The 13,205-nt window shown below is 44.5% G+C and overlaps 1 protein-coding gene across 1 annotated transcript in view; it reads right to left on the reverse strand.

Annotated features, from left to right (window-relative positions):
* Positions 1-13,205, reverse strand: part of LOC133119285 (NACHT, LRR and PYD domains-containing protein 3-like) — a gene marked incomplete at its 5' end in the record, with an annotated part of 166,188 nt that overhangs the window by 2,017 nt on the left and 150,966 nt on the right. The gene's annotated exons all lie outside the window — the stretch shown is intronic.

The raw sequence follows: 13,205 nt of genomic DNA on the forward strand, positions 1-13,205 counted from the left end.
AGAGCTGTGTGTGTCACACACCTTACAGCACATTCACATAAACTAACAGAGCTGTGTGTGTCACACACCTTACAGCACATTCACATAAACTAACAGAGCTGTGTGTGTCACACACCTTACAAAACATTGACAGTGTTCCCCAAAATGTAAGTAGTTGGCCAAAAAGAAAAAGGTTTTTTTTTCTGTTGCAATTTGGAGGTTTCTGGTGCATTTTAAAATGTTAAATTAATCTCTAATACATGCCTTTATTCTCAAGCATTTTGTTAAGTTCATATATGCCGACATCACATACTTCTACTGCCATTAAACAGAAATTTCTTCAGAAAATATGGTTGATAACTTGTTTCTTGAATAAACAAATTATTCTACAAAGTGTGACATAAAAGATAGATGCTTCACTTTAATGATATTGAACAATAACTCTTATATGACTATATACAAATTAAACTATTAGGTTTATATATTCAGTAATCCATGTCAGACTCTGACTCTTCCCAGTCCGTGTGAAGAGACACCAACACACACGCACACACACACACACACACACAAATGCACATACCCTGTACACACACACACACACACACACAGAAACACATATGCACGTTGTGGGGCCCCTACTCCTGCATGTTGCACCACGTGGGTGGAGAACCCCAGAAGGACCTGCACAACGCAGCCACGCAAACGTTACGCATTAGGAGAGGTACACGAAGGAGTCTATTTTCCCAGAGAGGTGATGGGGAGATCAGCACCCTGGAGAGCGATCCCTCTACCTGCAGTCCATTTACATTTACATTTACATTTTAGTCATTTGGCAGACGCTTTTAATCCAAAGCGACTTACAAGTGCATAGGTTCTACCACAAGTCAAAGCATCACATCCAGAACTAGAAAAATACACCTGGACTGCTGTTCTAAACATATAGTCGTCATCATAAGTGCAATTTTCTTTTTTTTTTTTTTTTTTTTTTTTTTGGGGGGGGGGGGGGGGGTTAGACAGGGATAGGGGTATCAGAAGGGGGGGGCGGGGTAAATCAGGAGGGGGGACTAAGGTAGAGTTTGAACAGGTGTGTTTTGAGTCTGCGTCGAAATAGGGGGAGGGATTCTGCTGTCCTGACAGTGGTAGGCAAGTCATTCCACCACTGAGGAACCAGAACGGAAAACAGGCGTGAACGTGCAGCTCGACCGCCAGGTGCCCGTAGAGAGGGAATCGTAAGGCGACCAGAGCTGGCACACCGGAGTGGTCTAGCTGGGGAGTAGGGAGTGATCAGGGATTGTATGTAATGTGGGGCAGTCCCCTTAGCAGCCTGAAATGCCAACACTAGGGCCTTGAATCGGATGCGTGCGGCAATAGGAAGCCAGTGGAGGCCAATGAGAAGCGGGGTGACATGAGCCGACCTGGGCGGACTGGTGATCAAGCGGGCTGCAGCATTCTGGACCAGCTGGAGGGGCTTGATGGCGCACGCTGGGAGACCGGCTAGGAGGGAGTTGCAGTAATCCAGGCGGGAAATGACGAGCGCCTGGACTAGGAGCTGGGTGGCTTTCTCCGTCAGGAGATGACGGATGCGGCGTATATTAAACAGAAAGAACCTGCAGGTTCTGGCAGTGGAGGATACTTGTGGAGCCAGGGAGAGGCAGTTATCAAGAGTCACCCCAAGATTCTTTGCCGTGTGGGAGGAGGAAACTACAAAGTCCTCCACAGTCAGTGAGAGGTCGATTGACGGAGAGGACTTAGCAGGGATGTAGAGAAGCTCAGTTTTGGCAAGGTTGAGCTTCAGGTGATGGGAAGTCATCCATGCAGAGATATCAGCCAAGCAGGCAGAGATCTGTGTGGTGATTTGGGTGTCAGGGGGGAAGGAAATGAAGAGTTGGGTGTCATCAGCGTAAGAGTGATAAGAGAAGCCGTGGGAAGAGATAACAGAACCAAGAGACATGGTGTATAGCGAGAAGAGGAGAGGCCCAAGAACCGAGCCCTGCGGGACTCCAGTTCGTAGGGGTTGAGGGTCGGAGAGTGCGCCCCTCCAAGTCACCTGGTAGGAGCGACCAGAGAGGTAGGAGGAAAACCAAGCGAGTGCAGAACCTGTGACACCCATCCCAGCCAGCGATGAGAGCAGAATCTCATGGTTGACTGTATCGAAGGCGGCCGACAGGTCGAGGAAGATGAGGACAGAGGAGAGGGATTTTGCTTTAGCAGAGTGGAGTGCCTCAGTGACCGCGAGCAGGGCGGTTTCAGTGGAGTGGCCACTCTTGAAGCCAGACTGGTTGGGGTCATGGAGATTGTTGTGGAGAAGATAGGTGGACAGTTGGGAGCAGACCGCCCGTTCCAGGGTTTTAGCGAGAAAGGGAAGAAGAGAGACAGGCCGGTAGTTGTTCAGGGCAGAGGGATCGAGAGTAGGTTTTTTGAGGAGGGGAGTGACTCTGGCCCTCTTCAGGGAAGAGGGCATGGTGCCGGAAGAGAGGGAGGTGTTGATTAGAGAGGAGAGAAAAGGGAGAATGTCCTCAGATATAGATTGTAGGAGGGGAGAGGGGATGGGGTCAAGAGGACAGGTGGTTGGGCGGTGGGAAGTAAGGAGTTTCAGCGTGTCGGCGTCAGAGAGGGGAGAAAAGGAGGTTAGGGAGTTGGGGAGGGTAGGAGGGTCAGCAGGGGTGGAGGGTTGGGAGAAGGAATTGCGAATAGCATCGACCTTCTTTTCAAAGAAGGAGACAAAGTCATCAGGTGTGAGTGATGAGGGGGGTGGGGGGGGAGGGGGGGCCAGAAGAGAGGAGAAAGTTGAAAACAGTTTGCGGGGATTAGAGGCGGCCACGTTAATTTTCGAGTGAAAGAAGGAAGATTTAGCTAGACCAGGACCAGGACCCCGGACAGCGCACGTGAGTGAACCTGGTGGAAGAATACTAACCCAGCTGCAGCCCTTTTCTCTAATGAGCAGGGGAAGAGATTTAAGGCGTGGTCGAGGCTACAAACAGAGTCAGTCGGCGCCTATCCAAAAAGAGGGAGAGACAAGAGAGAGGAAGAGCCAGCGCCAAACCGGGTAGATGACGGACCGTCTACGCCCTGCCGTACCGACCCCACAAACCGGCCCTGAAGGAGACCACACCTTCTCCGACGGCAAACCCAAAGACCCGGAGTCTGACGCCAATCTGCCGCTGTTAGTGCTCTAGTTCTAAAAGCCACTGCCTTCAAGGTGTCACAGACCTTGGAGTATTCAGTGACTGATTGTGGTAGACTAGCGCCATCTACAGCATATCCAATGAAACTGTTACTGCGGAAATCCACAGAATTCCACGGGAGAATGACTCCCTGTGGAATGCCAGTTTAGCACTCATTTTAAATGACTCCAACTGCAGGTGAAAAATATTTAACTGGAAACTCTCGCAACAAAAAATTCAGTTTCTTTAAAACTTCTTTTAAACTTTTAAATCCTGAGTTTGAATGTTTTAATGCTTTATAAATGGAGAAGGCCTTGATTAGGGTGAACTGTGATATTCTGGATTATGTACTGTAAAAATGTGGAGATTATGGAGAAGAATACATTCTTTGAAATGGCATTTACAATTGTTCATTTCTCAAAATGGGTGAAATAACTGGATAAAAATTACCCTGTAACATTACTCCTTCTCATGCTTCATGTCTTGTACATTTCTGTTGCCTCATTTATCAAACGTGAGCCAAACAAACTTGACCGTGAATCATTCGGAAATGCATTGACACAAATAATGAGGGATGGATCAAAGCTTTCACAGTTTTGTGGTTTTATTGTTCCATCCATTCATTCATATTTTATTTAAATTTGCAGTGGCAAAATTATTTTAATAAGCCAATTGAATATTCAAATTATTTATCAAATGAAAATCCTGATAAATTAATGCTTAATTGGAGCTGAATATGAATTCCATAAAACGAGTAAATAAAGTTTGCTATAAATAAGGCGTACCCGTCATAGCTCAGACAGTCCTCCAGTGAGACATGCAACCAAAAATCTGTCTGCCTGACATTTAGCAGGTCTGTCTCTGCGTGACTGCGGTGCCCGTTACACCTGTCCCCGGCCCTGAAAGGCCCAGCCCAGACCCAACATCATCGGCGGAGGTAACCGCTCCACCACCTGTCTCTCCTGTCCCCGGGAAGATGCCTAATCCTGACCTAACATCTTCATCTGACTCCGAGCCAGAGCCAGAGTAGACCACATACAAAAAGGCCAAAATATACTGCCTTTCGCAAAGAATGGCCTGTCCAATTTGCATGGCTCAGATATGATAAAACGGCCAACATTATGCATTGCATTTATTGCAAAGAGTGCGGCCAAAGCATGGCTGGGAACAGTGCTTTTGCTGTCGGAGCATCGACGTTCCGAATTGAAACATTAAAAAAGCACAATGTCTCCAAGAAACACGTCCTGGGCATGACAGGTGCGTGGCGGGCAGAGGAGCCCCCCTCCCCACAGCGTTTCAGCGCCAGGCAGCGGAAAACCGAAGCAGTGAGGAGTCAGAAATGATAATACAATTTAACACATCTTAGAAAACAGCCAAAGAAGAGCTACCGTTTACTAAACTTAAGTCCCAGATCATCCTTATGAAAAGGAACGGGTTAAATGTAAACCCGTTACAGCAATGAAACTGCCTGTGCCCAGTTCATTGGGGTGATCGCAGAAAAAGACATCTGTACAAATCGCGGATTCAATGTCATTCATGACTGATGGAGAAACAGACATTTCCACTAAGTGTGGGAGTGTGAGATCGTCTAAAGCCGCATCTTGTACAACGGGAGACCGGCCAACATATTATTGGCCACATCGAGGTGGAGCATGGCTATGTTATACATAGTAACCCCAGCTCAAGTTAAGCAGAAGTAAGACATGCAACACATATAAATAGTCATTATTCAGATATGAATAATATATGATTATGATTCAATCAGCATCTATAGGGCCCTAACTATGGAATCTGGCATTTCATATATTCTGTTAGATTTTTTCATGATCATTTTGTTTTAAAGCCATATTGTCCTGTGGATGTTTACATAAAAACTCTTGTAGTGGCTCAAGGAGATCACCACTATCTCTTAAAAGTGGTTAGACATGCTGTCCCACTGCAACATGTCCGGTTAGAAACACAAGAGGATGCCACTGAATTCAACACTTAATTTATCACTGCCACAGTTAGCACACACTTTCAGTTGAAGATGTGGTTCTGAAAGGGATAATTATCTAACCTGGTAGCATTATGTACATTTTTAACAAGCACAAATATGGTTATAACATGTGAGACATTATAATCTAATATCAATAAACATGATGCATCCACCTCCAGACTGTACTAGAATATGGACACTTAACCATTCCACAGTCAACACTGCCCTCTGCTCGGTTCAAGTAGCGACATTTCTCACACCTGTTGGCTGACAAAAAGGTTTACAAAATTGCCAAAAAGTCATAGAAATAGGTGAAGGTATAACTTTGCAAGCTAACTTGCCACATGATTATAGTTGAGTAATAATGAGTAATAGATGTGAAACCTGTGTTTAGGCTACTGTAGCTGTTAAAATAGGCACAGAGAAAATAAAGCGGCTGTCAGAGGAACCAAGAGCAGACTCAGGGAGAAGGTGAAAACAGGCAGGCTTTCATGAACAGTGGGCAGATCCAAAACATAATCCAGAAACAGGTAATGGTCAAAAATCCAGGCAGACGGGTACATAAAGGGCACACAGAAGAGTGGTTGGAAAACAGGCAGAGTTCAAGAACAGGAAGGAAGTCCACACAGACGAAAGCGCACACAAAAAAAAACACAAAGTCCAAAGCCAGATCAGACGGAATTACAGGGGTGAAGGCACGGGGTACAGGAGGCTAGAACCAGGACAGGAAAATACAGGGACAGACTCAGAATACAGGGTATGGTGAACTAGCGTTGGCAAACAAAACATCTGTGGCACATATACCGGTCTAACAAGCAGAACCAAGAATCAGGTGTGTGAACTGGGGAACAGATAAGGAACAGGTTAAATAAATGACAAGAGACAGGATGGAAGTACATATAAGGAGTGGGAGGCGGAGACAACAAATGGAGCACAGGTGAAACAAACAAATGAGTGAATGGAGCAGGAAACAGACTACGGAAAGCACAGAGGTAACAAAAGCTTTAGTCTTCCCCGGCCCTGACATTCCACTGCTTAGCCCCATTTTACTCCGCACGCAGCACGGCTCCGGTGTGTATACAGCACCTAGGACACCGCAGAACATTTTACACCGGCTCCATTCGTTTTTATTCCTGTCCTATGTGGCACATACGCAGTGAAGTAAGCCAATTAGAAACAAATTATGTTTACCTGTTAGTATGTTTACACCGAATTTTGAAAGACAGTCATTTTCAATTTTGAAAGCGTCTTTAATCTTGGACATCTCTTTAAATTGCCTGAAATTGAATCCCTTACTCCTTCAGGTATTTTAGAGGCATCAATTTATGCTAATCCTGCACATCAGTTTTTGTTTACGACTGATTGGTATTCATCAGCATACATATGTCGATATGAAAAAAAGCTGTGCCTACGCATTTGATAAATCCGGTGGAATTTGTTAGTTTGGTTCCCATAAGACATAAATTTAGACACAGATTGGCAAAAATATTGATAAATGAGGCCCACTGTGTGTAAACAAATGAGAAAAAGGGTGACATGGCTCAGGCAGTAAGAGCAGTTGTCTGGCAGCCGGAGGGTTGCCAGTTCGATCCCCCGCCCGGGCTGTGTCAAAGTGTCCCTGAGCAAGACACCTAACCCCCAAATGCTCCTGACGAGCTGGTCGGCGCCTTGCATGGCAGCCAATCGCCGTTGGTGTGTGAGTGTGTGTATGAATGGGTGAATGGAGAAGCATCAATTGTACAGCGCTTTGGATAAAGGCGCTATATAAATGCCAACCATTTACCAGAAAAGCCTAGCCGAGTCCGGTTGCCTTTCCTGTCGGTCCTCCACATTCTTCTTTGTTGATGGAACAGCCTAGACGACGCAAATTAATGCAAACTGCTGACCATGTCATTGTCACAGCCCTTTTTGACTTGCTGCATTAGCACTATAGAAAGGCCAAATTCAAGTTGGTTCTCCACAAAAGTGCAGGGTTTGCAATGTTGCATATGCACCCGACCATCAACTGTTGGAAATATTAAGTTCAAATGTAATACATCATATAATTGTCTGGTGTAAGGGTAATTTTCTTAATTGATTCTTAATTGACAATGTGTGTTAACATAAAGACAATCACATGATTACAAATAACCTTTTAGTGATAATCCTTATTACTATGAGACCACTTTCTGAATTAAGTGCTTACTAGGAGTCTTTCTCTGTCTCCCTCCCAGCAGACAGACAGCCTTTGACCTTAATGTCTCTGCTTCTCCTGGAAGGGGGTAGCTAGCACATTCCGCTCTTAGAGCAAGGTCAACAAGGGGTATTCAGAATACAAAATACTGATAAATGTTCGTGGCCAGCTTCATGTCTTTTTGTTAAAGCCCCCCCTTCAGGAAAAGTGTGTATAAGAGTCTTACTGTCTGATTCAAATCAGAAAGCCGGTAAGCTTTCTCACTTTATCATTTCTTTGCAAATAAATATGAAAGTTAAATAGAAGAATAGCTATTGTGTTTTTACTGGATCTGTTTCATCAGACGATGCTCATCTGTGATATTTTATTTGTGCATGTTAAAAAGGGAATTTTTCCCCGCTCTGTATGCCGAGGAGGATGGGATGGCTAATGTGGTTCTTCCCTATACAGAACAGTCTCGGAGTCTGTGACATGGACAGACAGTGTACACTGCCAGGGGTTATAGTCCCTTGAACCGAAAAACCCACCCCACGAAAGGATTGTAAGCAATCGCCTATGGGGAAGGATGATGGTATCCGGTCCAGTTCTGAGATGTTTATGTGTGGGGTAACCAATACGCGATCCTAAAAAACAAAAGAAGACTCAGGTGAGGCCATAGTAAATCACTAAAAGGTACCTCGTTTGACTTGGGGCTGACGGGCCGGGCCCATCACTCAGGGAGTGATTCAAACACAAGAGCCGGTATGCTCTCTAGAGCCGGTATGCTCTCACTAATACTCTGGGACTGGGTCCCAAGCGCTGATAGAAGTAATAGTTAATAGTTAACTATTAGAATTGATTGGTCTTCATGAGTAAATACGTATAAAAAAGAACTGAGCTCTAAAGTAAATTACCTTGTTGTGTAATACGGTATGTTTTGTTGTCCATGAGAGTGCAAGCTGAAAACAGGCCAGTGTGATAGAGGCGTTGTGTAGTGGGTCTGTGTGTGTGTGCGCGCATGTGTGAAAGTGTCGACATTGGAGACAAATGGTCTTTTAGACTCTGATTAGATCAGGTGCACCTTAAAACATTTAAAAATTAAAAAAGTAATTAAGTTAATTAAGTTAAAAAAAAAAAAATTTGCACATTGAAATAAGTAAAAAGGAAAATTATTAATAATAAGGTAGTGGGGTGAGGTAATAACCATGAGCTCAAAGAGTTCAAAAAGGTAAGACCCAGAATTTGAGGGTCCTATGAAAATAATGCATGACAGTATGGGTCGGCAACCACACACCAGTGTATTATCATTTTATACTGTAAAAATAAATGTAAATGGAAATATGTTTGGATTTGTGAAGAAAAAAAAGAAACAATGTTAAGACAGGAAAAGCAGGCTAAGAGGGAAGGAGATACATCTGCAGTAAAAAAAAGAATAATTAAAAAAGATTTTTTTTTTTTTATGTATTACTTTCTTTGTCATTTTTTATTTATTTATTTATTTATTTTTATTCAGTGTTACCTCCTGTTGTGCCTTTCAACTGCTCTTTTGATCCAAATTTAGCATAACTCGCTGGCATATACAAAATTGACCTGGACCTAGATTACCCTGCGTATCCGCCAGACCACTATCAGCAACACCCGGCACAGCTGCCCCTGCACCCACCCACCGAGGAGCAGAGTCCAGTGCTGCGAGACCCCCACTTTCCAGCAGTGGGGCTGCAGATAGCGGAGTCAGGCAACAGCCTCAGCAAGCCCAGATTCCACGGGAAAGGTAATTTCCACCACGGGTGAACTGCACAGAATGCCGAAACCCCAAAGTGGGTCAGGAAGACCAGGGTCTGATGGTCCTGCAACTTGTCTCTGGAAGCTGTCAGAGTTGCAGGCTGTGTGTGAGGACCTGCAGATCCGAGTCAGGTGGGTGGAGAAGGTTTGGTGGAACTGTTAATGATGTTCTTGAGAGATTTATGAAATACGAAGCACACAGCGGAATGGAGAAACCTGGAGATAACATGCCAGTCTCACCCCGTACGGAACCCAGCTGACTAACTGCTTCATGGATGGTTTGCGGAAAGAGCTGGCTTCAGCAAAAGGATACTGGACTTTGGGAAACGGCTCCGCAGGGTAATGTCACGATCCAAAACCCTGGTGGCTGCCCCGGATGGAATGGCTGGACTCAGATGCCACAGGGCACTGGTGCTTTCCCAAAATCCTGGCAGCCAAACTGGATTGCAAGGACAATCAAGGTGTGCAGGGCGCATGCACGGGGTGGTGAGTCCGCGGGTTTTCTATATCGAACGCCTGCAAATTCATTACCAATCGGGTTGTTAAAAGTGAATAGGCGAGCATTAGTTATTGTAAATATGGGGGCTGGTCATTCTGTAATAACAGCTAAATTGTGGGGATCAAAGCCTCCACCTTGTGGAAAAACTATGGTCAGTCAAGATGCCGGAGGAGGTAATACAACAGAAAAGTTTATAATTCCTTTATTGGTTCAGGATAACAATGCGGGTTCTACTATCATTTTAAAACATGCATTTATATTCTCTCCTGTATGTCTGGTAAACCTGCTTGGCAGAGATATTAGGATTGGTTGTAGAATGCACAAATTACGGTTTAACAATTGGTAGAATTAACAGTGTAGAAAACTTTGAAATGTACTTCTATGCGTGGGATCTGGACAGATGCCCAGGCACAGCTAAGACCAGGTAAATATGCCAGTGATTGAGGAACTAGGATGTAGCAGAGGGTTTGAGAATGTGTAGAAGATTGATGTAAAAGATGTATTGAACAGAAGAAAAAGGGGTTTGAGTACCTTGCTCAGACACAGGACAAAATTTGGCACTGGTGAAAAGCCAGTGAGAATTAAAAGAAAACTGCATGTAGGGAAGGAGTAGAGTTTTTGAAATTAGGAGAAATGGTATGGTGAAACAAAATTGTGTACTAAATTGTTTTTGGTAGGATAAGATTTTTGCATTGTCTGTACAATTAAGCTCAGCACAACAGCCATTTTGTACCATTTTGGGAAGCGTAAAGTGTAAAGCCTCGAAAAAAAAAAAATGGGAGGACACAGGACCCTGGGTTAAATTACTCACAAAATATTCTCCCTCTCTGTGTGTTAATGCACACCAGTTTCCAGATTCTCTGACAGTATTCATGCATTGCCTTGTGACACTCATGTATTTGCATGTGTCAGACCCAAAACTGAGTGCAATCCCCTCTCAATTGTGGGCCATGCCCAAATATGATGCGGGGCTCATGACTGGGGCTACTCTACTTCAAGTTACCCCTAAAGTCAGCGTACAAGCCATGTAAACGCAAATGTCCCCTCCGCCCAGAGGCTGAGGAAGGAATTGGCCCTGTTTTTCATGCGTTGTTCAAAGCTGGTGTTGTGGTTCCCTGCCCTAACTCTCTGTGCAATACAATTCTGCCTGTAGAAAAAAAAATAGAACACAGGTGTAAACACTGTGCTCCAGTTGTATCTAACCTAAACTACTAGTGTGGCCCAAGTCCCGGGCAATGCAAAACATTTCACTGTGATCGATCTTGCTCATGTTTTTTTTTTTTTTTTCAGTATGCCGCTTGACATTGATTCCCAGTACTGGTTTTCTTTTACGTTTAAGACAATACGATACACCTGGTCTAGACTACCACAAGGGTATTCTCTGCTGCTCTGCAGGAGAATTCCAAACAGTTCCAAATACTAATTCGGTATGTTGTTGACATTCCCAATTCAAGATTCGCTCAATCTGCTAAAATTCCTCGTAACAGGGCCGCAAGGTCAAACAAGAAAAACTCCAGTTCACCCTGATTGAAGTTATATATCTAGGCCACAAAATTTCTAAAGCAGAATCCAGGCGATTCTCGATTCTCCTAAACTCCAAAGTAAATTTTTTAAAATATATTTTAATTTAAATATAAAAATTCTACAGGTCACAAATCTAAACACAGACAACAAACAGAGGTCATGACCTGGCACAAAATGGAGGCCAGAAAAAAAAAACCCTGTCCAGTGCTGGAAGATGTTAAAGGGCCAGGCTGTTGCATCCTGTGTTCAGGTAATGGCCAGGATATCAGGGACCTGGTGGATCAAGAGTGCCCCCAAAAATAGAGGGGTTACCGGGGGACGCCCTATGGGGAATGACAAACCAGACAGGGCACTCTCCAGTGATGATAATGCACAGACGAGGAGGGAGGAGAAGAAGGCGCTACGGGAGAGGCAGCTGAACCAGTAGCACCAGAAACCGGGCCAGAGTACGAGGACGTCAGCGATTTAGCTACTCCAATACCCCTGAGAGATAACCCAAGCAATGGAGGACCTAGTGATGCTTCTCAGCAATGACGCCCAAGGAGGCAGAGAATGTTGTGTTTCAGTGGGTGTTTCCGATCAGGAACTGCTGACTGAGTACATGAAGATCCGGACCCAAAAGAAACATCAACAAATTCTATGCAACTGTTTGGGGGATACCCCTGGAAAAAAGGTACCGGACGAGGACAGGAGGTGGCGATGCAGACAGAAAGGCCTTTCTGAATCGACAGGCTCTCCTTGATGGAAGGGATAGCTTCCTGGTCTCGAGATGCAGTTACGAGGTTGAAGCGGGTGAAGTTCCGAGGAGTGAGGGACGTTGCCCATTTCACGCTGCGAGGAGGCTTGCGTGGATGCCTCGAATGCGTCTGCTTCAACATGAAGACAACACTCAGGAATGGACAGGACTTTGGATGCGAGGCTCCTGTAGAGGAGTGGCTTTTGGGACTATTGGTTGCATCATTGTTTTGTTATTTTATTTTTTGTTTTTATATTAGCAACACTGCAGATGTGCAACTGTCTAAAATGAGGTGGCTAACGATGGAGAGAGGTACAAAACAGGCAGATTACTGTTGGATAAGCTTGCTATGTGTGTGGATTAGAAGCCGCAAAAGGGGGAAATTATATAGGATATTTTCCCTAGTTATTCTATGTTTATCTTATAAATCAGTATGATTATCTTATGTTATTCTATGCATCAGGATGAGCAAAGTAGACAAATTATTTTTCTCTTTGAACATGTTATCGTTTATATGATAAAAGGAGGGATTATGGAAGAAAAGTATAATGTAACCTAGGATTTATATATCCAGATATGTATTCTCATGCATATAGTCAGAGGACTGCTTAAAAGAATAAATTGTGCTTGTGACAGATAACCAGCAAAAATGTAAGGGAGGGGTGAGTGCTCTGCTCAGCTTTCGTCATATAGGCATATGTGCAGGAGAACACTCTCCCATTGTTAGGTGCGCTCATGGGCTTGGTTGATGATAAAAAATAATGAGGAGGAATTGCACCCAAGGTCGGTACTCCCGACCATTTGATCCCTGGATGTTAAAGCTGTGTGGGTTAATTGAGAGGCACTTACGGGCTAGGATAGGCTTAGTGCGAGGGGTTGAAGGGGGTGTCGAGGACCCGGCCCTAGGCCCGCCTGATGAGAGATTGACGGAAGAAGGGTTGGGCAGGAATGCATTGTTAACCCTTCGCACACGCCATTGAGGTGGTAGTAAGAACGCCCGTAAGAGGAACAATATGTGGTTCAGAGATAATGCGCAGCCCTACTTGTCAGCAGAGGAGTCTGAAGTCGGAGGACTTAGATTTAGGGTACTAAGGAGCAAGGCTAAAGGTCTGACTGAGGCCATGCGTAACATGAATGTATAATAACATTCTTGGTTGAGAAGTGTGGGCTTGCTCCTACAGGGGAGGAACATAAGCCCTGGTTAAAGCAAAGAGATGAGGAAAACAATGTGGACAATTGGGAAATAAAAGAGTATGAGGAGATGGAAAAATGTAGGAAAGGTAAGGAAGAAGGGAGGGATGTTAAAACCGAAAGAAGATTAAGAGGCTTTAAGGGCCTCCCTGATTATAGCACTGACAATTTGTCGGATAGATTCAAAGGACTGACTGTAG

The sequence above is a fragment of the Conger conger genome, chromosome 19, assembly GCF_963514075.1.
Source record: "Conger conger chromosome 19, fConCon1.1, whole genome shotgun sequence".
In the NCBI taxonomy this organism is placed as follows: domain Eukaryota; kingdom Metazoa; phylum Chordata; class Actinopteri; order Anguilliformes; family Congridae; genus Conger; species Conger conger.